We start from the raw sequence: 27930 nt of genomic DNA, 5'->3' as shown, positions 1-27930 counted from the left end.
AGGACTGGCGATTCCGGTAGGGAGGAGGGGCTGCTATAGCGAAAAGTCTGAAGACCCCACCTGCCAAAGCAGGGTACGGAGAACTTGCAGGGTCTAGGTCCTAGGCGGGGCGGGCCTTCGTGGGTGGCCTCTGCGCAAGCGCGAATGTGGGTGTGGTTACTGGCTTCCTGCGCATGCGCATTTGGAACCAGGGTCAGGTGACCCTCGCGTTTTCCCAGTTGGCTTCGGCGCTACTGCTCCTTTCGCTGTCCGCCTGAGGGACCGCGTTATAGCAGCGGATTCTCCTTTTGCGAGGTTAGTTGTCAGGGGGTGTGGGCTGATGTAGGTGTGGTAGTGCTTGGGGGTCCCGAGGAGGGAGAGGACCTGCGTGCTGTCGGCCGCTCAGCTCAGAGCTCGCAGCGGCTCCAGAGCCTGCACCGCGCGATAGGCGGAGGTCGGGGTCCTGTGAGAGGGACTGTTTTGGACCAGAGTCTGGTGGCACCGTTAACCGTGTGTATTCAGTGACGAGTCCCAGGCCCGTGGTGCCGCCCTCGAGGTCATCTAGAGTTTAGGGGACACTGGTTTCAGGTCCCGGGGGTGGGGCGAGCGACCACAGCTTTGCGCCCCATGGAGCGCATGCGCAAGGTCCTGGGCTGGGAGGAAGTGGGAAAGGGGGAAGTCTGGGACCCAGAACATGTGGGAATGAGAAGATGGGTTTGTGCTTCATTTATTTATTTATTTTTAGATTTAATTAATCTATTTGAGAAAGAGCACGAGCAGGGGAAGGGCCAGAGGGAGAAGGGTTTGTGCTTCAGACTCTGCGCGAAGAGGGCAACCTGAGTCCTGGTCTGTGGGCTTGGGGAGGATCTGGGTCTTGTGGGTGGTGGAGGGGTCCAGATGTGGGGGGATCAGGTGTGGACTGCAGATCCTAGTTCTGACGAGGGCAAGATGGGCCGGGAGACCTGGGCACAGGTATGCGGCCGGAAAGGTCGCTGCGCTGAACCAGCATTTTTGGGAGGCCTTAACAGCTGCAGCTTGGTGGTGGGGCTGTCTCCCTGCTGTCCAGGCACGGCACCAGTGTTGGCTGCACACAGACTGCCCCGCTGTCCACGCGGGGGCACAAGTGTTGGCTGCACGCAAAGCACACGACTCATCATGTAACAAGTCCCAGTGACGCTGGCTGGAGTAGACCGGAGCTAACAGCCTGTATAGGAATGCCAGACCTCCAGTCAGAGAAGGACAAATACCATATAGTCTCAGTCATATGCGGAATCTAAGAGGGAAAACAGATGAATATGTGGGAAGGAGAGAACAAGGAAAGTTGAGAGAGAAGCCATAAGAGATTCTTAATGATAGAGAACAAACTGAGGGTGGATAGAGGGACATGGGTGGGGGAAGGGCTAGATGGGTGATGGGTATTAAAGAGGGCACTTGTGGGGCACCTGGGTGGCTCAGTGGGTTAAAGCCTCTGCCTTTGGCTCAGGTCATGATCCCAGAGTTCTGGGATCGAGCCCTGCATCAGTCTCTCTGCTCAGCAGGGAGCCTCCTTCCTCCTCTCTCTCTCTCTCTGCCTGCTTCTCTGCCTACTTGTGATCTCTGTCAAATAAATAAATAAAATCTTAAAAAAAAAAAAGAGGGCACTTGTGATCAACACTAGGTGTCATATATAATGATGAATTACTAAATTCTACTCTAGTAACCAGTATGATGCTGTATGTTTAAGAAGTTGAGGGGGTGCCTGGGTGGCTCAGTGGGTTAAAGCCTCTGCTTTCGGCTCAGGTCATGATCCCAGGGTCCTGGGATCGAGCCCCATATCGGGCTCTCTGCTCAGCAGGGAGCCTGCTGCCTCCTCTCTCTCTGTCTGCCTCTCTGCCTTCTTGTGATCTCTGTCTGTCAAATAAATAAATAAATCTTTTAAAAAAAAAAGAAGTTGAGGATAACACAAAGAAATGGAAAAGCATTCCATGCTCATGGATTAGGAGAACAAATATTGTTAAAATTTCTGTATTACTAAAAGCAATCTACACATTTAATGCAGTCCTTCTCAAAATACCATCAGCGTTTTTCACACAGCTAGAACAATCAATCCTCAAGTCTGTATGGATCCACAAAGACCCTGAATAGCCAAAGCTATCTTGAAAAACCAAACCAAAGCTGGAGGAATCACTATTCTGAACTTCAAGTGGTATTACGAAACTATAGTGATCAAGACGGTATGGTGCTGGCACAAACAGACACACATAGATCAATGGGGCAGAAAAGAAAACCCAGAAATTAACCCACAGCTGCATGGTCAGCTAATTTTCACCAAAGCAGGAAAGAGCATTCAATGGGAAAAAGAGGTTTTTAATAAAACTGGAAAGCAACATGGGAAAGAATGAAACTGTACCATTTTCTTACAGCATACACAAAAATAATTTCAAAAAGGATGAAAGGGCTAAATGTGAGACAGGAAACCATCAGAATCTTACAGGAGCACACAGGCAGTCATCTTTTTGACCTTGCCCATAGCAACTTCTTACTAGCTACATTGCTGGAGGCAAGGGAAATGAAAGCAAAAATAAACTACTGGGACTTCAACAAGATCAAAAGCTTCTGCACAGCAAAGGAAATAATTAACAAAACTAAAAGGCGACCTTCAGAATGGGAGAGGAGTTTGCAAGTGACATATCTGCTAAGAGTATCAAATATATTGTATGATAATATATATCATATATACATACATAAATGTTTTATATACATACATTTGATATATATCTTATATATATACATATATATGTATATATTTGGTTGATATATACATAAACCAACCAAAACACAAATAATCCAGTTTAAAAATGGGCAGAAGACGCGAGTCGACATTTTTCCAAAGAAGACATACAGATGGCTAAGAGACATGAGGAGATGTTCAACATCACTCATCATCAGGGAATACCAGTGAAAATTAAGATGAGCTGTCACCTCACAGCTCTTAGGAATGGCTAAAATTAAAAACATGAGAAACAACACGTGTTAGGAGGCATAGAAAGGGGAGGCCTCTTACTCTGTTGGGAATGCAAACTGGTGCAGCCACTCTTTAGAACAGTATGTTGGTTCCAAAAGCTGAAAATAGGACTATCCTATATTCCAGCAATTACACTACTAGGTACTTACCCAAAAGATACAAAAATAGCTATTGCAAAGGATATATGTGTCCCTGTGTTTATAGCAGCATTATCAACAATAGCCAGATTACAGAAAGGGACAAATGTCCATCAGTTGATGAATGGATAAAGAAGATGTGTTATACATATATACAATGGAGTATCACTCAGTCATAAAAAAGAATGAAATCTTAACATTTGTGGTGACATGGATAGAGGTAGAGTGTATTATGTTAAACGAAATAAGTCAGAGAAAGACAAATACTGTATGATTTCACTCATATGTGGAATTTAAGAAAACAGATGAGCATATGGGAAGGGGGAAAAGAAAAAAAGGAGAGCATGAAACTGCCACAAGAGCCTCTTACATGTAGGGAACAGACAGGGTTGAGGGAGGGAGGTGGATGGAGGATGGACCAGATGGGTGATGAGTATTAAAGAGGGCAGTTGTTTTTGTTTGTGTGTTTTTTGTTCGATAGAGAACTCGAGTAGGCAGAGTGGCAGGCAGAGGGAGAGGGAGAAGCAAGCTCTCCCTGCTGAGCAGAGAGCCCAACAAAGGGCTTGATGCTGGGACCCCCGTATCACGACCTGAACTGAAGGCAGACAGTTAACCAACTGAGCCACCCATGTGCCCTGAGGACACTTGTTCTGATGAGCACTGAGTGTTGTATGTCAGTGATGAATCACTAAATTTTGTTCCTGAAACCAATATTGTAGTGTATGTTAACTAACTAGAATTTAAATTAAAACTTGGAAAAAAGGTAGTGGGATGTTAGAACAACTATTTTGCAACCATGATCTGATAATTGACTCAGGTAAAAATCATCAGTAGATGCCAAAATACTTCGAAGAGAGATAAGTTGTTCCAACAATGTCAAAATATCACTCCAGGGGCACCTGGGTGCCTCAATCCATTAAGTCCAATTCTTGGGTCAGCTCAGGTCATGATCTCAGGGTCATGAAATCAAGCTCCCAGTGAGGCTGTGCACTCAGTTCAGAGTTTTTCGGGATTCTCTCTCTTCCCTTTGCCACTCCCCTTACTTGCACACACACCACACACACACACTCTCTCTCTCTCTCTCTCTCTCAAAAAAAAAAAAAATTAATAAAATCTTTTTAAAAATTAAAAATTCCCCAGGGAATCCATCAGGTCCTGGGCTCTTGTTTTTTGGGAGGTTTTTGATCACTGCTTCAATCTCGTTACTAGATATTGGTCTATTCAGGTTGTCCATTTCTTCCTGGTTCAATTTTGGGAGTTTATAGTTTTCCAGGAATGCATCCATTTCCTCTAGGTTGCTTAACTTACTGACATATAACTGTTGATAATAACTTCTGATGATTGTTTCTACTTCCTTGATGTTCGCTGTGATCTCTCCCTTTTCATTCATAATTTTATGTATTTGAGCTTTCTCTCTTTTCTTTTGGATTAGTGTCGCCAATGGTTTATCGATCTTACTGATTCTTTCAAAAACCAGCTTCTAGTTTCATTGATACGTTCTATTGTATCTCTGGTTTCTACCTCATCGATCTCAGCTCTAATCTTGATTATTTCCCATATGTTTGGAGTTGGTTTGATTTGTTGTTGATTCTCCAGTTCTTTAAGGTGTAGAGACAGCTGCTGTGTTCTGGATTTTTCAGTTTTTTTTGAGGGAGGCTTGGATGGCTATGTATTTCCCCCTTAGGACCGCCTTTGCTGTATCCCATAGTTTTTGGATCGAAGTGTCTTCATTCTCATTGTTTTCCATGAATTGTTTCAGTTCTTCTTTGATCTCCTGGTTGATCCAAGCATTCTTAAGCAAGGTGGTCTTTGGCTTCCAGGTGTTTGAGTTCCTTCTGAACTTTTCCTTGTGATTGAGCTCCAGTTTCAAAGCATTGTGATCTGAGAATGTGCAGGGAATAATCTCAGTCTTTTGGTATCCGTTGATTCCTGATTTGTGACCCAGTATGTGGTCTAAAAATAAAAAATATATATTACTCCAGCAATTACTTATTAATGAAGCAGGGGAAAAGCACCTTGAAAATTAACAGGTCTAGTAAATGGTATTATAACCAAATAAGAAAATTTAGTCAGCAAGTATAGAAGATACTTATAACCTTTGCCTCTGAGGTGATGCCCTTCGTCTTTTCATTCCCATACTCTTCCCAGCTGACTTCATCACCCACACCCATTTTGTTTCCTTAACACCATTATCCCTCCACCAAGGTTTCAGCTCTCTTTTAACCCTCTGTCCTGGACCACTAACCATGTCCAGCCCATCCATACTCCAAGAACATAGTGTCATATCATATTTGTTGTGGTTTTTCGTATCAGTGCTATTTGAAGATTCTAGCTACCAAGCAGTCAGTTCCCCTTGTTAAGCAGCTGACCAGTCCATGCTTTAACCACTTCCCTTACTGGACTCACACAAGCTGAGCCACTTTGCAGCAGTTGTGACCACCCAGGGTCAGGTACCAGACAACCAGGAACAGCTTTATGTTTTGAGCTTGTGAAATGCTTCAAGTCAGCCAGTTCAGTGGGAACTCTAGAAAACTAGCTCCTCTCACTCTGCTTCCACACATGAGCTGTTCTATGGCTCTAGCTTCTGTTACCCTGTCCCCATCCATATATAGCGCCCTCCCTCCAGCATGGTCCTGCCTGGCATCCTTCTCCTTTTGGAGCTGTTATTAAGAGTTCTGCCTTTTTTTCCAGTCATATGTCATAGTGTTGTCCACCATCAAATAACATTGAAATCCTACAAAATGTGTTTCCTGCCTTCTGTTCTCTAAGCCCACATGGACATGAATTGTCCTGGGCTTTCCCACCTTCCCCTTACTGTTGCTGATTATCTTCCTTCATTTTCCCCCTTGTTCTTATAACTAGTGTAACACTAGGCCCACAAACTAATGTCTGCTGTGTTACACCTTTAACTTCCATGCACATTGTCCCCTTGTTCCATCAAGACCTGCAATGCACTTGAAACATCGTGCACCCTTTAAGCCCTGTGTGTCTTTTTATCCTGCATACTCTCACACCTCCCACACTCCGTATACTCCTGTTAGTAATTGGATTCCTAACAGGATGTTTATCCCAGAATTCATATTTCATAGTCCTAATAACTAATACATCAGAATGTGGAGATCGGGCCTTCAAAGAGATGATGAGGCTAAAAATGAGGCTGTTGCAGTGCATCCTAATACAATATGACTGACGTCCTTACAAGGAGAGGAAGTTAGGAAATAGCAGCAATGCAGATATGCAAGACCAGAGAGAGGCTGTGTGAACGACACACAGGGAGAAGCTGGCCATATTCAAGCAGGCATAGAAGCCTCAGAAGAAACCAACTCTGCTGACCCCTAGATCTTGATTTGTCACCTAAAAACTCTGAAGAAATAAGTTTCTGTTGTTTATGCCATCCAGTCTTTGATATTTTGTCATGACAGCCCTACTGGACTAATACTGTCCCATGTCACCATGTTTCATTGCTTTGCCCTCTTCCCCTCTGCTCCTGTTCTGCTATGTTACAGCTCATGAACTGCCTTTCACCACCAAATTTTTCCCCACACCCTGCATTCCCATAGCAGAGCTCAGAGAAGTTTTGAAATGCTACACAGGTAAAATGTGCTCCTGGCATTCGGAAGGAGTTCAGTTGTAGACATGGCTCCTCTTTCTTGCATTCACAGAGTTGGACATAGGAAAAGAATTATACAGACATTTTTCTGAGGAGCATACACCTGGTGACTTTGTGAGGGTTTTTGTGAAATTGAGTAGGACATTGGTGTTTGGATGTGCATTATGAGTATGTATGTATGTGAGTGAGTCTGTATGTGGTCAGTGTGCACATGACTGCGGGTGTGAGCCTATATATGCCAGGATGGGAAAGACTATGTGCGTGTGTATTTATCTTGAGTGTGCATACTATGTGTGTTTCTGAGTGTGTGAACATGTATGTGCATGTTCTTTGTGTTCGCAGAATGGGTTGACAACCATATGGTTCTATTCCTGTACTGGGATATTGGATGAGTAGGAAGAATATAGGGAAAATTTGGAAAACCTTAACAGAGGTCTTTCCTTTGCCATCTCACCCTGGAAGATAATCTCCACCCCTTGTAATGTCATGTTCACAGTATTGCCTTTGTTTATCTCAGGGAATGGCCACCAGACAGTCTGATAGTGGTTTATGAGTGGAACTTGGGCCATGCAGTGTCAGGTCCACTTCTGAAGTAGCTGAACACAAAATAAATCAGCCAGACTTCCCTAGAACAGGAGAATAAATAGCTATCCAGTCAGTATGTGATTGAGCTCCAGTAAAAAGTGTCAACAACTAGGTTTTGGTGGGCATCCCTGGTGGCAATATGCTTATGAGTATTGTCAAATATCGATGTCTGGAGAATAACACACCCATCACTTCACAGAGGGGACACTGGAACTCTTTCATACTTTTTCTGGACCCTACCCCATATATTTCTTCCATGTCTAGTATTAATCTGTATCCTATCCTTTCAGATACAGATTAATAAACCATAGTGGTGAGTACAATAGCTCTCGGTGACTTATAGGAGTCCTTCTGGAGAATTCTGAAAATGGCACATGGTTTTAGGAGTCCTGAACTTGAGCTGGTATCAGAAGTAGGTGCGTTCCCATTGAACGTTTAAAAAAAAAAAAATTGGTGTGATCTGGTTAGAATGGCTAAAATTAACAACTCAGGAAACAATAGGTGTTGGCAAAGATTCGGAGAAAGGGGAACCCTCTTACGCTGTTGGTGGGAATGCAAACCATTACAGCCACTCTGGAGAACAGTATGGAGGTTCCTCAAAAAGTTAAAAATAGTCCCCCAAATTCATTTTCGCTTTTGTTTCCTTTGCCTTTGGAGACATATCTTGAAAGAAGTTGCTGTGGCTGATACAGAAGAGGTTACTGCTTATGTTCTCTATGATTCTGATGGATTCCCGTCTCACATTGAGGTCTTTTATCCATTTCGAGTTTATCTTTGTGTATGGCGTAAGAGAATGTCCAAGTTTCATTCTTCTACATACAGCTGCACAAATTTCCCAGCACCATTTATTGAAGAGACTGTCTTTTTTTCCCACTGTATATTTTTTCCTGCTTTGTCAAAGATTATTTGACCATAGAGTTGAGGGTCCATATCTGGGCTCTGTACTCTGTTCCACCGGTCTGTGTGTCTGTTTTTATGCCAGTACCATGCTGTCTTGGTGATCACAGCTTTGTAGTAAAGCTTGAAATCAGGTAACGAGATGCTGCCAGTTTTGTTTTTCTTTTTCAACATTGCCGTAGCAATTCAGGGTCTCTTCTGATTCCATACACATTTTAGGATTGTTTGCTCCAGCTCTTTGAAAAATACCAGTGGAATTTTTATCAGAATGGCATTAAAAATATAGATTGCTCTAGGCAGTATAGACATTCTAACAAAGTTTATTCTTCCAATCCGTGAGCATGGAATGGTCTCCCATCTTATTGTGTCTTCTTCGATTTCTTTTATGAGTGTTGTGTAGTTCCTCGAGTAGAGATCCTTTACCTCTTTGGTTAGGTTTATTCCCAGGTATCTTATGGTTCTTGGTGCTATAGTAAATGGAATTGATTCTCTAATTTCCCTTTCTGTGCTTTCACTGTTGGTGTATAAGAAAGCCACTGATTTCTGTACATTGACTTTGTATCCTGCCACATTATTGAATTGCTGTAAGAGTTCTAGTAGTTTGGAGGTGGAGTCTTTTGGGTTTTCCATATAAAGAATGTTGTCATCTGCAAAGAGAGAGAGTTTGACTTCTTAATTGCCAATTTGGATATATTTTCTTTCTCTTTAGTGTCTGATTGCCGTTGCTAGGACTTCTAAAACTATGTTGAACAGGAGTGGTGAGAGTGGGCATCCTTGTCATGTTCCTGATCACAACGGCAAGGCTGCAAGCTTTTTCCCAGTGAGGATGATATTTGGTATGGGTTTTTTATAGATAGATTTTATGAAGTTCAGGAACGTTCCCTCTATCCCTATACTTTGAAGCGTTTTAATCAGGAAGGGATGCTGGATTTTGTCAAATGCTTTTTCTGCATCAATTGAGAGGACCATGTGGTTCTTCTTTCTCCTCTTATTGATTTGTTCTATTACATTGATTTGCGAATGTTGAACCATCCTTGCAACCCAGGGATGAATCCCACCTGGTCATGGTGGATAATCTTTTTAATGTGCTGTTGGATCCTATTTGCTAGGATCTTGTTGAGAATCTTAGCAACCATATTCATCAGTGATATTGGTCTGAAATTCTCCTTTTCCGTGGGGTCTTTGCCTGGTTTGGGGATCAGGGTAATGCTGACTTCATAAAAAGAGTCTGGAAGTTTTCCTTCTGCTTCTGAAGCTTCTTTTTTGAAACCGCTTCAGGAAAATAGGTGTTATTTCCTCTATGAAATTTTGGTAGAATTCCCCAGGGAATCCGTAATGTCCTGGGCTCTTATTTTTTGGGAGGTTTTTGATCACTGCTTCAATCTCATTGCTAGATATCGGTCTATTCAGGTTGTCAGTTTCTTCCTGGTTCAGTTTTGGAAGTTTATAGTTCTCCAGGAATGTATCCATTTCATCTAGGTTGCTTAACTTATTGGCATATAATTGTTGATAATAATTTCTGATGATTATTTTTATTTCCTTGATGTTAGTTGTGATTTCTCCCTTTTCATTCATAATTTTATTAATTTGGGTCCTCTCTCTTTTCTTTTGTGTTAATTTGGCCAATGGTTTATCGATCTTACTGATTCTTTCAAAAAACCAGCTTCTAGTTTCATCAAGATCAAAAGCTTCTGCACAGCAAAGGAAACAGTCAACAAAATAAAGAGGCAACCCACAGAATGGGAGAAGGTATTTGCAAATGACAGTACAGACAAAAGGCTGATATCCAGGATGTATAAAGAACTTCTCAAACTCAACACACACAAAACAGATAATCATGTCAAAAAATGGGCAGAAGACATGAACAGACATTTCTCCAATGAAGACATACAAATGGGTATCAGACACATGAAAAAGCGTTCATCATCACTAGCCATCAGGGAGATTCAAATCAAAACCACATTGAGATACCACCTTACACTGGTTAGAATGGCCAAAATTAACAAGACAGGAAACAATGTGTTTTGGAGAGGATGTGGAGAAAGGAGAACCCTCTTACACTGTTGGTGGTAATGCAAGTTGGTGCAGCAACATTGGAAGATGTGGAGATTCCTTAAGAATGTGGAGATTCTTTAAGAAATGTGGAGATTCCTTAAGAAATTAAAAGTAGAGCTTCCCTCTGACCCTGCAATTGCACTACTGGTTATTTACCCCAAAGATACAGATGTTGTGAAAAGAAGGGCCATCTGTACCCCAATGTTCATAGCAGCAATGGCCACAATCGCCAAACTGTGGAAAGAACTAAGATGCCCTTCAACGGATGAATGGATAAGGAAAATGTGGTCCGTATACACTATGGAGTATTATGCCTCCATCAGAAAGGATGAATATCCAAGTTTTGCATCAACATGGATGGAGCTGGAAGAGATTATGCTGAGTGAAATAAGTCAAGCAGAGAGAGTCAGTTATCACATGGTTTCACTTATTTGTGGAGCGTAAGGAATAACACGGAGGACATGGGAGAGGGAGAGGAGAAGGGAGTTGGGGGAAGTTGGAGGGGGAGGTGAACCATGAGAGACTATGGACTCTGAAAAACAATCTGAGGGTTTTGAAGGGGTGGGGGGTGGGAAGTTGGGAGAGCCTGGTGTTGGGTATTAAGGAGGGCACATATTGCATGGAGCACTGGATGTGGTGCATAAACAATGAATTCTGGTACACTGAAAAGAAATTTTTAAAAATTAAAAAATTTTTTTAAAAAAAGAAATACTTGTTGGACCCTGTATGATTTCATGTCTTTTCTAAATTCTTAGGTAACGATGCAGCTTAGGAGACAGAACTAAGCATGAATTCGATCTTAGTGGCAAAACTTCTCAGGGAATCGGGGACACCTGTGAGATACGTACATCTCACCACCAGTCCCTTGAGTATTTATTGCTCCTTCCATGTGAGACCCTGTCTACCATCAGGGATCATGAAAAAGTAGGTGCCTCTCTTAAACCATACAGTGGTCTCCTTGGAGATACTCACAAACTTGTAATTGGGTTTGGTAATTAGCAGTGGGAAAAAGTTTTTCGGAGATATTTTCAGCTACTGAAGCCTGCACTCTCACTGCCATCCTGTGTGAAATGATAATTGCAATTCTGAGGGGAGTGGAGGGGAAGTCTTATCTTGGGGTCTGGCTGCCTCCCTCCCTCACATACTGGTTGCCATGACCTTTACACTGAGCCCCATCCATCGGGAAGGAGTCTGGTGAGTATTTTCTCTTTCAGTTTGAGAGAGCCTGTAAGGGAGCATGTCTAAGTGTTCACATCTGTGAAAGGGATTCTGTGGGTCAGGACAGTTTTGGGCAAAGCTAAACAGGGAGGTGGAATCATTCCTTGGGTATGAGCCAAGCTTATAAAGAGAGATGAGGATCCTGGACCCTGGACCCACACCTGATGGCTCCTGATGTGATTTACTGAAATCCTCTCTGAGGACACTTAACTCATGAAAATCCCAGTGATAGCAAAGAGTTGTTTGGAAGGTGTGTAAGGACTGTAGTTATGAAATCCATCTTCTGTTCACATTACAGGAATCAGATTAAATTTTCAGTCTTCTTAAAGGTGTACTTACAATGCCTTCACGCTTCTAATACTGAGTAGATTAGAGATGTAACAGTTTTCTGATCTATAGAGATCATGTAGATGAATTTGTTTCCAGGATATTAAAAAAATTTTTTTTTAAGATTTTATTTATTTATTTGAAAGACAGAGATCACAAGTAGGCAGAAAAGCAAGCAGAGAGAGAGGAAGGGAAGCAGGTTCCCTGCTGAGCAGAGAGCCTGATGCGGGGCTCGATCCCAGGACCCTGGGATCATGACCTGAGCCGAAGGCAGAGGCTTAACCCACTGAGCAACCCAGGCACCCCTAAAAAGTTATTTTTAATCTAACACTGAATATGTGACACACTGGAGATAGTAATTGTGCCGCTATTGAAACCATCTGAGGTGTCATGTCTAGGAAGAGACTGCTTTTTCTCCTGAAGGTGGAGACAGCATTTAAGGAAAAGGTTGCTACAGGATCAGACAAGAGGCGTTAGACCACATGAATCTTGGTTTGTTCTTTCTGGCTTAGTAATATTCTAATATCAGTCCCAGTCTCAGAACTGATTATGATTTTAACTTACATGATGCACACAATTCCATATTCTTAGATTCCATTTTATATGTGTCTTATATTTTAATGTCTGTTACACTTCTTGCCCTAGTGCTAATAGTTTGACTCAGTGTATGTTTTGATAAATACCTCAACATTTGAAACAATTATCAATAAGTTTTCTACTTCTCTTTCATCAAATAGTAGTATTTCCTAGAACATTGTAGAAAACAAAGTAATATGATGCTTTAGTTTGTGTGATGGAGGCCATGAATTTTGTTCCTTGTGCGACAGGAAATGACTATACTGTCAAAAAAGTATTGTTTAGTAGATACTGTGTTTACCCAATATGTCGGCATAGGGATGTTTGACGTAGAATTAGCCTATAATTGGGGACCTACACTTCATTATGATACTAAAACTTTATTTATGGGGCTCCGGGGTGGTTCAATCAGTTAAATGTCTGATTTTGGCTCAGGTCATGATCTCAGTGTTCTGGGACCTAACCCTGCGTTGGGCTCCATGCTAAGTGGGGGCCTGTTTGTCTCTCTCCTATTGTCTCTCCCCCTGCTCATGGGTGCTGCCCCTCTCTCTGTCCCTCTCTCTATTTCTCTTTCAAATAAAATCTTTAAAAAAAAATAGAAAACTTTATTTATGTATCTTATTCACAGAGAAAATATTCTTAGTGAAAGATGGATTCTTGTTACAGCTGAGATTATAAAATAAAATACAACTGATAGGAAAATGGAAGAGTATGAAATGAAATACAGGTCTGGATTATTTGAAAGCACAGGTGACATGCTTTGTTCATAGAGCACAGAGGTTCGGACACTGTCTTGGCACCAGCCGGCTAGGCTCTAGTCACTAGTTGGCCTTTAATTAACCACCATGTGAACTTAGACAGATTGCTTTACCCTCTGTACCTAAGTTGTCCTTATTGCTACAATGAAAATAATGTCAGCGCCTACATCATGCAGGTAGGAAAATAGAAGAGATTCCAAATTTATGGCTTGATAGCTCTGATTCACGCATTTTATGGGCTGTTGGAAGGTTCTTTTTTCCACAGTGGGAAGCATCTTAGCAGAGCCATGCTGAAGTAAACGTGTTTCCCAGAGTTCATGGATTTCAGTTGATATGATATTTGTAGCCCCCAGAACCTGTTCCAGAGTGGGATCTTCTGATTTTGAGGAACTTTACAGTCACTGGGATCTGTCAGAATGACTCCAGGGTTTAGTCACGAGAATGATTTCCTCATCAGACATTGTGATTGGTTCTGGGGATTTTCTCACTTCTTTCTCATCATCTCTTCCTTTTCTACAGGGAATCCAAGATGAGGTCCCAAGATGTGATCCTTATCTGAGTATAGTTGCTTATTGGTCATTTTCTTTTACAGGTGTCTCAGGATATTCGCAGCATTTAATTGAAACATTCTCCCATGAGTTTTGAGTACACATCAGTTTGCTGTCCTCAAGAGTTGGCAGGGTGTGTGTCCATTGGTACCAGCTGCCTCTTCTGCATCTCCAATCATCAGGAGCAGCCCTGGGACCTCCAGGTGGGTGAAAACGTGAAACCTCCTCAGGATATTGGGATTTCCATTTTCTCTACTGGACCTTGTATGTGTTGGTAAATATCCTTTCTCCCATGACAGAGCAACAAACTCATCAGAAAGAACAAAGATTTAGGATGCTTCAGTGCACAAAATCTCAGACTTACTCTAAGTAGCAATGTTACAGTTCTGTGATGTTCATTGTTGGGCTCAAATCTAAGCGTTTAGGTCTATAAGTTTCTTTCTGTACAGACTCTGTGAGCAGGCTGAACACATTCACAGGAAGAACCTTCTCATCTCCGTGCAATTTTACTTTGGTGATTTGTATTTTAAAAAGTAAAGTTATGTACATTTCAACTGTGCAACTCACTGGGAGTTCGCAAGTGACCCCACCTATGTACACAGTTCCTAGATGAGAAACAGAATGTTTTCAAACCCCCAGATATCCCACTAAGTCACTATTCCCATAGGCATCATCATTTTCTTGGCTATATCTGTAGGATTGGAATGTTTGGGAATAAGTTCATAAGTTTCCAACATTTGAAAGATTAGATTACTTTTGTTTGTTCCATACTTAACATAAATGGACTTATCCTGCATGAAATGTGTTATTATGACTTCTTTCTCATGCCATATGACTTTTCAAAATTTATCTGTGTTGTTTCATATTATCGTTGGCATTTGGCTTTGCTGTAGAAGACTCCATGTGAATATGAAACCATTCATGGATTGCTTCTCCTGTTAATGAGAAATCGGTTTCCTGAGTTTGGGCTGTTGTGAGTAGTGAGTAATGCTGGTATGTAAGTTCTGTAACCAGTCTTTTGGGGATACCTGTACAAATTTTTGGTGAGTGTATTTGTGGGACAGTGAAAGTAGATGGTACTACAGTTTCCAAATGTTTGTACTAATTTTAACACCCATCAGCAGTGTATGAGATTCTTGGTTGATCCATATCTTTGCCGAAATTTCTCTCACTCTGAGTTTAGATTTCTGGGTAGTGTTTGATGGCACCAGGCAGTAGTGTTATATTTGAAATTTTTCTAACTACAGACATTGAACATTTTCACGTGGTATCTCTTGAATAACCTCTTTTTTGAAGTTTTAATTTAAATTCACTTAGCCAACATATAGTACATCTTCAGTTTTGGTATAATATTCAGTGATTCATTAGTTGCATATAAGACCGAGTGCTCATCACATCATGTGCCCTCCTTAATGCCTATCACCCCGTTACCCTGTTCCTCCACCCACCTCCCTTTCCACAACCCTCAGTTTGTTTCCTGGAGTCCAGAGTGTCTCATGGTTTGTCTCCCTCTCTGATTTCTTCCCATTCAGTTTTCCCTCCCTTCCCCTCTGAGCCTCTGCACTATTCCTCACATTCCACATATTTCATTTAGCACAATACCCTCCACAAGTGTTTGTTGGAACGGTTTCTCTGTCGTTTATTCTGCTGCATAGTCTTTAAGAATTCTCTGTGCTAATTATAGATTGTGTGTGTAGTAGGGGTGTTTTGATGAAAAACCCCTCTAAATTTACTATAAAATCATTTTCCCATGTGATTAATATGTTCAGTGCTGTTTAAGAAATATTTTGTTCAAAGGCCAAATAAAGGGTTTTTTTTTTAAACTTTTCTCAAAAAACCTATTATGTCTTTGAAATTTAGATCAGCAATCTATTCACAATTGACTTGGTTTATGGTACGAGTAGTGATCAAGTTTACTCTTTTTTCCAATAGGGCTAGTGAATTTCAACTTCTTCTAAAAATCTTGTATTATTCTTTCTTTCCATTTGGTCTCATTTGTCATTGCCTCTCCCAGGTTAACATCCCCTCATCCCTACTGCTGATTTTTACATGAAATGTACTAGATCTCCATCTCTTCCCATCTCTGACAGTTTTGGAAGTCGAGCAGGAGTGCACAGTGAAAGTGAATCTGGGTGTCAAAATTTCAGTTGGCCTTGTTGCTCAGAGGAATGCTTGTTGCCATAATTTTTAGGAAAACATGTTGAATGACAGAATATCTTCCAGGAATTTGATAATGGGAATAATCTTCTTGTCACTGATGATAGTTGGAATTGTGGGTCATTTCTTTCTTTTTTACCATTACCTGTTCCTTTTCCACACCAAATGCAGGGTGAGGTGTACCCATTTGATTCTCAAGCACCTGATCATATCCAACTCCATGGTCATTCTCTCTAAGGGAGTCCCCCAGACAATGATGACTTTTGGGCTGAAACATTTTTCCAGCAAATTTGGGTGCAAACTTCTTTTATATGTTCAGAGAGTGAGCAGGGGCGTGTCCATTAGTAGCATCTGCCTCTTGAGCGTGTTTCAGACCATCATGATCAGCCCCATGAACTCCTGTTGGAAGGATCTTAAAGTCAAAGCCCCAAAGTATATTGGCCTCTCCATCTCCCTCTGCTGATCATGTACATATTTGTAAATTTAATTTTTCATGTGTATGTGTTGTATGTGTCTGATAAATGGAGCATGAAAAACATCACAAACAAAGGCTATTTACGGTACTGTTTTACTATAGATCATGAGACAATCACAGCCCCAACGTATGCACTGTTGATAATACTCTCTGAAGTTTCATTTTCTGGGCTCATGATCTGGGCCTGTGGCTCCATGGTTTTCATCCTGCACAGGCACAGACAGCGGGTTCAACACATTCACAGGCCTAATAATGTCTCCCCCAGATCCTCTGCTGAGTCCAGAGCCACCCAGAGTATCCTTGTCCTGGTGACCACCTTTATGTCTTTTTACTTCCTCTCCTCCATCTTTCATGCTTATATTGCTTTTATTTATAATCTCAGATGGTGACTGGTGAATACTGCTTTGGTGATTTCTGTATGTTTTCCAACTGTCAGTCCCTTTCTGCTCATGAGTCAAGACTCTGCTATACCCAGGCTCAACTTTTCCTGGATAAGGAACAGAAAATCCTTTAACCGTACCAGAAAAAAATAAATTAAATGTTTCTGGACAGTATCCTGGGGTTTGTTTTGTTTTGTTTTGTTTTAAGATTTTATTTATTTATTTGACAGAGAGAGACACAGCAAGAGAGGGAAACAAGCAGGGGGAGTGAGAGAGGGAGAAGCAGGCTTCCTGCCAAGCAGGGAGACCGATGCAGGGCTTGATCTCAAGAGCCTGAGATCATGACCTGAACCAAAGGCAGACTCTTAAGGACTGAGCCACCCAGGCGCCCCATCCTGTTGTGAATTCATTCCTCATTCTGGAAAAGTCAGTAATGAATGTAAGGAGACGCTGCATGCCATTCAAAGGAGGACACTGATGGGTGTTGGTGTTTCATCAGCCACTTCAATATGGGACATACATGGGCATAATAGAAGGGAATACAGCAGCTGATCTCATTCTGATGCCTAGCATCCTGAAAACAGTAGTTTCATAAAATGATTTTTGAGTGAAATTGAGTGGATTTGGTGCTGGCTTCACAGGTGAATCAGTGGTTTCCCAAGAGTGTACTCGTGGGCACATCACATAAGCATGACTACAGTCAGGCAGTGAGGGGTGGATATCGTTGGGAGGCAGTTCTGCATGGATTCCTATGCATGTGCAGGCCTTTTGGGCAATGGCACCGGCAGCTTTTATCATGGACTCTAGTTTATAGATATTCTATAGGGGGAAAAAAAGTCTTAGGTCTTAGGGAGACTGTCCTGTTTGGGGCAGAGGACAGATTTGTTTGCTGTACAGGGAACAACAGGCTGTAGGTAAGGAATGGCAACACCTAAGGCAACAAGAATGTTAGAAGTTCAGGGAAGAAGTTAAGGCTGAGAGTCCCCTTGATCCTTAGCTAACATTAAGGAAGACCTGAGACATGGTGGCAACCCTTCCGAAGTTAAATGGGGATCAGGAGCCACTAAGCGCTCCAGTAACCACACCATGCTCTCCTCCACCATGAAGCTGGTTATCAACATAATAGGAAAGTCATTGTTAACAAGCTGTTTCTTTAAGAAAAATATTTTACTTATTTATTAGAGCCCAAGCAGGGGAGTGGCAGAGGGAGAGGGAGTAGCAGACTCCCCATTGAGCGGCTTGATCCCAGGATTCCAAGATTGTGACCTGAATCATGACCATGAGCCACCCAGGTGCCCCACAAGCTGTTCTGATGGTAAGTTGAAGTTAAATTTAGAGGTGGAGTCCCAGCACCAATTTCAAAGTGGTTCCACTACAGTGCTCTCCTCAGCAGCTCAGCTTTTACTGTCTCACTGGCTCATCTCCAAGCCATGTTTGGTAAAAATCTGCTAACATCCCAGGTGCTATTAGAGCCCTGTGGAAGGCTGTGGGAACACCCTATGTAGCTGGATCCCAGCATCCCAAAGCTGCAGGCTCCAAAGATCCAGGATGAGAATTCAGCCCCAGCTGGAGGGACAGATGATTGTACAAGGTTGAAATCAGGGAATTAAGGACAGAATGCAGAACTAGGATCTCCCATTCCAGAGGGAAGAGTTCCCGTGATCCTTTCAAACATAAAGCAGAAATATTTGAGCACAAAATAATCCATTCCTGCCACGGAAAGGGCAAGCTTAGGCATATACGTCAGTGACTTCACTCCAGAAGAGCAAAGACTGGAAATTCCTTTTCAAAAAGTCTCCGTGAATCAGCCTCTGAAAAAGTCCAAATCTACTTACAGCCTGAGCTCTTGTTGTAAACAGTAGGGACAATGAAAGCTAGGAACCAGACAGATCTTGGCCCAATCTTAGGGAAGAAGCAAGTACACACACGAAACACGAACTGTAGACATCAGAGGAGGTCACCTCAGCAGTGGCTCCAGGGAGACCATGGACAGACTCGTTAGTGACCAGAAGCCTCCCCCTTACCTCAAACCAGGGATAGTGATGAGTGCTTACCTGCAGCTTCCAGAAGGCCATCCCTGAGAGCCAGAGAGTTCCCCTCTCCCTAGGATCTGTCTCTCTCTCATATCAGCCCAAGGCTTCACTGGGGACCTAGAGCTGCACATCCAGTCTGGGGAGAGATGCAGGAGAGAGAGGAGGCTGAAGTTCAGAACAGGAAAGAAGGTCCAACAGAACCTGTTTTCTTTTCTGACAAATGCTCCACTCTAACTGTATGAGTCTTTTCTAAATTAGACCTGGTATTTCTGTATTTGGAATCCATTCAGTACAGGGCCTTTACATTTACTTTATTTTCTGTACTCTTGGTGCTCTGACATTTGTGACCTTGCTGTAAGCGAGAGGCTGCCTCTCCCATGACTAACCATTTCATAGAAATAGGAAAGGCCTTTGTAGGGGCCCCCCTTTTTGTGCAGACTTACAAATTGAGAGTCCAGACCCCCAACATCTCTTTCTCAAGGTCTGACACACTAAGCCACTATTTCCACTGCCACATTAGAGGATCCAAGATCAAGTTTCTGGTAGGTTTTCTATGTCCCAAGGGTCCTCTGGTTGGGAGGCCGTTATCTTCCCTGCTGTATCCTCATGGGGTAGGGAGAGGGAGCTCTGGTCTCTTCTTGTTAAAAGTGAGAGCCCTCAAGACTGAAGCCAAATCTGATCACCCTCACAGAAGCCACCCCAGAATGACATCCCGGTGAGGAGTCGTCTTCACATTATGACTCCGAAGGAACCCAACTATTGTGCTGATTGCCTAAATAGGCATCAACAGCCCAAGTGCCACCACAGTGGTGCAACAACCCTTTGACTCAAGAACCACCAAGACAATCCACATGTGCACAGATGAGTGTGACCGCTGATCCACGCTCCTTGCCGTCTTCAATGCCTCACATCAGCTCTACAAATGTCTAAACAGGGAGTGTTTCAGTAGAGATGCTTAGTGAATCATCTCCCTGGAAAATGTGTGGCAGTTAAATGCATGTGATAGATCTCTTTTTATTAGCGTGACAATATGTCCTTCATTGATGACTGACTCAGGAGACCAGCTGGATTGGATGGAAGTTCACTCCACCACCACCTGTGTAAACCCGTGGAATCTAGAGCAGAAAATCTTAAGGCAGGGTGTGTGTGCTATTTGTGCAATTATGGTGCAGTAACAGACACAAACCATGCCTAGAGGAGGAGAAACCTACTGAAGAAAACATTACATGTGAAGATCAAAATGGTATCAGCTCTGGAATAACTCACTATTTATGGGTCTTAGCTCACGTGTCAAGATTAGTAGAGTGGTTGGCCCACTGGTTTATGTGGGAAAGTGTTTTGCCTATCCGTAGTTCTGCCTGTCCAAATGTACATGTCCATACTTTCGCCTTTTCCAGAATGATATGTCCTTAGAACCATACAATATGTAGCTTTTGCAGATTGGAGTCTCTCACCTTGTAATACACTTTTAAGATTCCTCCATATCTTTTTCTGGCTTGATAGTTCTTTTAGCAATGAGTAGTATTCCATTACAGCTTGTTTAACTATTCACCTACTGAAACACACCTTGGTTGCTTCCAAGTTTGGGCAGTTATGCATAAGTTCCTATAAATGCTCCTGTGCCGGTTTTTACGTGGACATAAGTTTTCAACTCATTTGTTTAAATACCAAAGAATGTGAGTGCTAGATTGTATGATGAGAGTATTTTTTTTTTCAGCATAACAGTATTCATTATTTTTTCACTACAACCAGTGCTCCATGCAATCCGTGCCCTCTATAATACCCACCATCTGGTACCCCAACCTCCCACCCCCCGCCACTTCAAAGCCCTCAGATTGTTTTTCAGAGTCCATAGTCTCTCATGGTTCACCGCCCCTTCCAATTTCCCCCAACTCCCTTCTCCTCTCTAACTCCCCATGTCCTCCATGCTATTTGTTATGCTCCACAAATAAGTGAAACCATATGATAATTGACTCTCTCTGCTTGACTTATTTCACTCAGCATAATCTCTTCCAGTCCCATCCATGTTGCTACAAAACTTGGATATTCATCCTTTCTGATGGAGGCATAATACTCCATAGTGTATATGGACCACATTTTCCTTATCCATTCATCTGTTGAAGGGCATCTTGGTTCTTTCCAGTTTGGTGACCGTGGCCATTGCTGCTATGAACATTGGGGTACAGATGGCCCTTCTTTTCACTACATTTTATCTTTGGGGTAAATACCCAGGAGTGCAATTGCAGGGTCATAGAGAAGTTCTATTTTTAATTTCTTCAGGAATCTCCACACTGTTCTCCAAAGAGGCTGCACCAACTTGAGAGTATGTTTAGTTTTGTAAGAAAGAATTAAATTGCTGAAGTGGCTCTAACATTCCCAGAAGCAGCAAATGATAGTGTCTGTTGCTTAGCATCTGGATTAGCATTGGGCAGTGTCAGGGTTTGGGATTTAAGGCATTGTAGTAGGTGCATAGTGGTAACTCATTGTCTTACTTTCAATTGTCTAACGATACAGATGTAAAACACATTTTCAAATGCTTAATTTGCCATCTGTGTATCTTCTTTGGTGAGGTGTTTATTCCTGTCTTCCCATATTTAGATGATTTTTTGTTTGTTTGTTTTCTTATTACTGTGCTCTGAGAGTGTTCTTTGTACATTTCGGGTAACAGTGCATTTAGAAATGTGCTTTACAAATATTTTATCCCAACCTGTGGCTTGTTTTCTTTTTCTTGACAGTGTGTTTTGCAGAACAGTAGTTTTTAATTTTGATGAAACCGAATTATTATTGCCTCCACTCCTTTAGTGTTAAGTCAGAAAAAGTCATCATGAAGCCAAGGTTATCTAGATTTTCTCTTATGTCATCTTTCTAAGAATTTTATAGTTATGCATTTCACATTTACACCTGTGATTCATTGTGTGTTGAATTTTGTGAAAGGAATAGGGAACCTATGTCTAAGATGCAGTTTGTTGTTGTTGTTGTTGTTTTGGAAGATCGATGTCCCATTTGCTTCAGCACATCTGTTGAAAAGACTGCCTTTTCTCTATCATACTGCCTTTGCTTCTTTGTCAAAGATCAGTTGGCTCGATTTGTATGGGTCCATTTCTGAGCTCTCCATTATGTTCCTTTGGTCAGTTTGTGTATCTGTTTGCCAAAACCACACTGTTTTTATTATTGTACATTTATATGAAGCCTTGAAATCAAGTGGTATCAGTCCTCTGACTTTGTTCATTCCTTCAGTATTTTGTTTGCTACTGTGCATCTTTTGACTATCCATACAAACTTTAGGATCAGTTTGTTGATATTCACAGAATCAGTTGCTTTCTAGTTTGCGATAGCATTGAATCTGTAAGTTGATTAGGGAAGAACTGACATCTCATAAATATGGAGTCTTCCTGTCCCTGTATCTGAATAATCTCTTCATTTAGTTCTTTGATTCTGTTAATCAGCTCTGTAGCTTTCCTCATGTGGATCCTGTGCATACTCTGTTAGATTTATACCTAAGTGTAGGGTCTTTTCTGGTTCTAGTGTAAAGTTATTGTGTTACTGATTTCGAATTCCACTTGTATACTGTCGTAGTCAGTTTGAGCTGTTATAAAAAAAAAAGTAACCTAGACTAGGTGGCTTATAAGCAACAGCTGTTTCTCACAGCTCTGGAGCTGGGAAGACCAAGATCAGTGTGCTGGCTAATTAGGTATGGGTGAGAGCCGTATTCTTGGCTGCAAAAGCCTATCTTGTTGGATTCTCGTATAGTGGAGAGTAGAAGAGCTCTCTGAGGTCCCTTGTACTACGTCACTAATCTCATTCGTGAGGGTTCCACTCGTACGTAGTCATTACCTCCTAAAAGCACCCTTCCACACATCACATTGTAGGGGGAAATTGCTCCATAGGATAACACAACATAGGGTAACACAAACAGACATTGTATGACACTTGTGCCCTTCAGTCTTGCTATTATTGATTCCATGCAGTTTCTATATAGACTGTATGATCTGTGGACAAGACGGTTTTATTTCTTGCTTCCTAATGACTGTCCTGTGCACTTCTTTTTCTCATTGCATTAGCTAGGTCTTCCAGCACAATGTTTAATAAGAATGGTGGAGGGGACATCCTTGCCCCTGAATTGTACATTTTAAGAGTGGATTTTATGGTATGACGTCCTATTAAATCAAGTAAAAACTTCTAATAGCTTCACATTGAACTTAGAAAAAAATTTGACATCTTGACCCTGTACTACAAGGACTTGGAGATAGAAGGTCCAGTGTCCATTGAAATAATGTAGGACAGAGATGATTAATCTTATGGCAGTAATAACAGAAGAATTGGAGATGGCTTTTGTTTTTTTTAGAACTGGAAGTGATTTTAAGGTAAAATGAACATACTGTGTTCCCTAAACACTGGTGTTAGATTTGTGGGGTATCAGAAGGTTTCCTGGCTCCATCTTACTAGTTTCCAGTTCATGGTTTCATACTGTCCCACTTCTTTCATTGAATTAAAGATATAAAAGGACTCTTGTTCTTCATATCTATAGAACACTTACTCTGTACTTCTTACTGTCCTGGGTTCACTTTCACATTATACAACTCTTAAAAGATTCTTTAACTCATGTATTTTTTCCCCAAAATTTTCAGTGTAGTAATATAGGGAAAATGTGTAAACTAAATATAAAGTAGGTTATGAAAAATTTTCTAAATAAAAAGGAATTTTTCTAGAGTCAAAAGAATCATGTAATGCTTAATAGTAAAATCAAATTGAGATTTTTACAGCCTTTGAAAAACTCTTCTAGTAAGATTATTGAATCCTATGTATTGCCTGATGAACAGTTCCATACATTAATGATTGTGAAACTAGCATAAAAGCATGGTAGGCAGTTTATCTACATAGCATTTCCGTATTTCACTTTCAAATTATACTGGGTAAAGGGTCATACTTCTGTAGCAGGAAAGGATGTGCAAGAAGTTATTAGCATGAATAAAACTAGTCTTTCGTAACCAAGCAATCAGGAGGCTTGACAGTAAATATTCTGTGTTATATTAGAATCTCATTCCACTTTCTTTTTTGTTTGTTTTGCTATTTGACCATGGACAGCTTTTAAGTCTCAACCCTCTCTCAGCTGCTTTCCCTGTCTCTGGTGCAGTTTATGGTATAATTGATCAATACATACATACATACATACATAAACAAACCCACCCCAGACCACATATTCAGTGTATCTTCCTTTATCCCTTCTATTCCACAAGTGATCGAATGTAGAAGCCCACGTGCCCTTTTGTTTGGTGCCCTCAGGAAGAGCAGACCTCTTGCAGGACCACCTCATAAAATGAGTCTCATTTTCTTGCTCTCAAGCTATTTTTCTGACGACTTTGGAAACCTGCCCTTCTCTCCCGGGGATGTCTCATTATGCATTAAACTTTTTTATCCCCTCTTGGTGTCTAGCATTATCAGTCTTGACACCCAAGACTAGATTTTGGAGGGGTTCATCTTGTGATGAACTACTTCTGAGGGGGTCAATATGTAAAGTTCATATTTGGCCTACAAACAAACCAACCCACTGTATTCTCAGGTGTATATGTTCATTGTTAAGGAAAGACTCGATCGGTGATCTTTCCAAAGTACTCCAATGAAAGCTCCAAGTTGGGGGAAGATTGTGCGTATTAATCTCTATTCCTGAAATTTTATTTCCTAACACTTCTCATATGCTTAATATATTTGCCTCTGGGCTCCTGGCTGTCTCAGTCAGTAAAACACGTGACTCTTGATCTTGGGATTTTAAGTTCAAAGCCCATCTTGGGTGTAGAGATTACATTGTAAAATGTATTTTTAAAATTACACACACATACACATCATACACATCAAGGCCACTGCAAGTCATGGGTCTCACGTAGGCGTAACAGAAGGCACATGGAAATGCCATCAAGTGCATGTTCACAAACTGCGTTTCAGATGTTTAGAGGGAGGGTCTGAAGTTGCACTGCTGTGGTATGGTAATCACAGCCACATAAATAAATATCCAAGCAGCAGACTGTGGAGAGAATAACTCAAGCAAATGATGAGTATATATTCATAAAATTGTATGTTGTTTGATGCCATCATGGAAGAAAAATTGTTGCAGATGCCTCTCAGCCTCAACAAGCCTGAAGATGTAGTGTTCATGTTTGTTATGAAGTACTGTAAGGAAACAGCATAGACTTGATCTGAGAGGGGAAAAAAACACGATTCATTTAGAGTTTTGAAAAAATAATTTAATTTTATTACTTAAAATATAAGTATGATGCATTCTGAGTAAAACGGCATCAGTGTAGTGGTTAAATGGGAATCCTATACCTGTACGCTGCATTCTGGTTGTTTTGATTAAGTTCTCCTGATAACTGCTCTCTTTAGTTCCCCCAAAATAAGACTAACTTTTCACTCCTCTTCGATATACAAGCACTATTTTCATAAAAGGAAGAGAATGACTGTCATTTCACCATTATTTCTATTCAATAGGCAATCCCTCCCAACCTATCAGGAAAATCCATCTTTCGGTCTCAGAGTCTGCTGTTTCATGCTCCTCTGGCAGAGCAATGGTTTTTGATGATCCCGTGGCCCTCTCTTATACAGACTAATCTTTAGAAGGGATCCTGAACATGTTATTATTTACATCAATGTTTTACCTATATTCTCTGCCCATGTACTCCTTCAATTCCACAAAACACTGTATGTTAAAGTTCAGTGTTCCTTCAAGATACATGGATGTGATGATTCCTGTTTAATAAAATAGGCCCTTTTATCTTACTGATCTGCCTCCAGAGACCATCATGGTAACGCATGAAAAATGTAATGAAGGTATAACATTAACAAATTCTAACTGCAGATCAAAAGACATCAATAGTGAGTGATGCAGGGCTTTCAAGGAAATGCAAGTAATGTAAGTATTTTTAAAAGAATGCTACATTCCCAAAGCTCTTCTTGCTCCAGTGACACTCATCTCATGAGTCTTCAAATGAATTTGACTTACTTACTGTGAAGAATTTAACATGTGAGATTAATCTTGGACTTAGACATAGTTCTCCCTACTATAAATTCTCTATTGCATAGTGTATTGTGAGAAATGGTTAAATGATTTATGCCATTCATTACATTTCTAAGCTTCCTCTCCAGCATGAACTCTTTGGTGAATGCTGAGGTCAGACCGTTGTCTAAAGGCCTTGCCACATTCAGTACATTTGTATGGCTTCTCTCTAGTATGCGTTCTTTCATGACCCCAAAGGGGTGAACGTTTGATAAAAGCCTTATCACACACAATACATTTGTGTGGTTTCTCTCCAGTATGAATTCTCTGATGAATTGTAAGGTTTGAATTTTGACTAAAGGCTTTGCCACACACAGTACATTTATATGGCTTCTCTCCAGTATGGATTCTCTGATGTCGAGTAAGCGAGAACACCAGTTAAAGAATTTGCCACACTCACTACATTTGTAAGATTTCTCTCTTCCATGAATTCTCTGATGAGCCCCCAAGCTTGAGCTTTGAATAAAAGCATTATCACATATACTAGATTCATGTTTCTTTTCGGTTTGGATTTTCCGATGTCTAGTAAGGTGTATAAGCTATATATATGTTTTATCACTTTCATTACACTTATAATATAATTTATCACTATATCACTATGTATCACTATATCATTGTATCACTATATCACTTACAATATAACTTCTCACCAGTATGGTTTTTTTTTTTTTTATGTTTAGTTAGGCTTAACTGGACAGTAAAGGCTTTGCCACACTCATTACATTGGTGAGGTTTCTCACCGGTATGAATTCTCTGATGTTCCACAAGACTTGAACTTTGGGAAAAAGCCTTACCACATTCATTACATTTGTATGGTTTTTCTCCAGAATGGATTTTCTGATGTTTCATAAGGCTTGAAATGTGGATAAAAGTCTTGGTGCATACAGTACATTTGTGTGGCTTCTCTCCAGGATATACATTCTGATGCTTAGTGAGGTGTGAGCATTGCTTAAAAGCCTTGCCACACTCATTACCTTTATAAGGTTTCTCACCAGTATGAGTTTTTCGGTGAATCCTGAGGGTAGACCACTGCCTAAAAACCTTGCCACATTCAGTACATTTGTATGGTTTCTCTCCAGTATGAATTCTCTCGTGATCCCAAGGGTAGGAATGTTTGGTAAAACCCTTACTGTAAGGGCCTGCCCCTCCCAGAGGAACTTGCTTGTGGACCCTGGATGTAGGGGCGGGGCAGGCTGGGTGGAGATGTCCAATTGGTGGGGCGCGCATATATCCACTGGGGGAATTGGGATTCAATTGGCTGCCTGTGTAGGGGCGGGGCTCAACCACCCCCGTAAAGGTTGGTCTGTGAGGCTGTCAGGGAGAAGAAGCAGGAGAGCTGTTGGAGGAAGAAGAAGGAAGAAGGAAGCAGAAGAAAGAGTTGTTGGGAGCTGAAGAGCAGAAGCAGAAGAGCTGTAACAGCTCTTGTAAGAGCCATAAGTGCCGCCTGCAGTCCCGCCACCAGTGGTCCAGCCGCCAGTGGCCCTGAGCCGCCAGCAGTCCCAACGCCAGCGGTCCAGCCATCTGCGGCCCCTTGACGCCAGCGGCCCCGAGACGCCTGTGGTCCCGAGACGCCAGCAGCCCCGATGCCAGCGGCCTTGCCCACACACCACGGCCCTCAGCAGCATCGCTGTGGGGAACGGCCTAGACGCCAGCAACCTCGCTGCTGAGGACCTCACCACCCCGAGCCACGAGCGGCCTTGTCATCCTGAGCCACAGCCTCGCCGGAGCTGCGTCATTCCAGGGAGTGGCTTCATCTGGAAAGAGGCCTCCTTGGTGAGCGGCCCTGTGGGAGCAGCATCATCGGGGAAGAGGCTTCCTCCAGAGTGGCCTCTTTTGGGAGCAGCCTTGTCTGGGGAGCAGCCTCGCCGGAGCAGCCCCTGTCCGGGGAGAAGCCCTGTCTGGGGAGTGACCTCATTAGCAATGGTCTCATCCTGGGAGTGGCCTCATCTGCAGAGTGGCCTCGTCCAGAGCAGCCATGTTGGGAGTGGTCTTGCTGGGGTCATCGTCGTCACCCTTCCATAAGAGACAGCCCTGACCGGTCAGTTTGATTCTTGATGCTTGGTGCAAAATAAAGCTTTGCTTGACTTTCCCTTTGTATCAGTCTCGTTCCTTTGATCATGGACCCTAACATTGGGGACTCATC

At 41.9% G+C, this 27930-nt stretch overlaps 1 pseudogene; it reads left to right on the top strand.

The window, feature by feature from the left end:
• The first annotated feature begins 197 nt into the window (after positions 1-197).
• On the top strand, positions 198-27296 carry LOC131817390 (vomeronasal type-1 receptor 4-like; annotated as a pseudogene).
• Positions 27297-27930: the final 634 nt, after the last annotated feature.

Source organism: Mustela lutreola, chromosome 16 (genome assembly GCF_030435805.1).
Source record: "Mustela lutreola isolate mMusLut2 chromosome 16, mMusLut2.pri, whole genome shotgun sequence".
NCBI classification, from domain to species: Eukaryota; Metazoa; Chordata; class Mammalia; order Carnivora; family Mustelidae; genus Mustela; species Mustela lutreola.
Note: the sequence above shows the minus strand (reverse complement) of the source record. Positions and strands in the feature narration are given on the sequence as shown.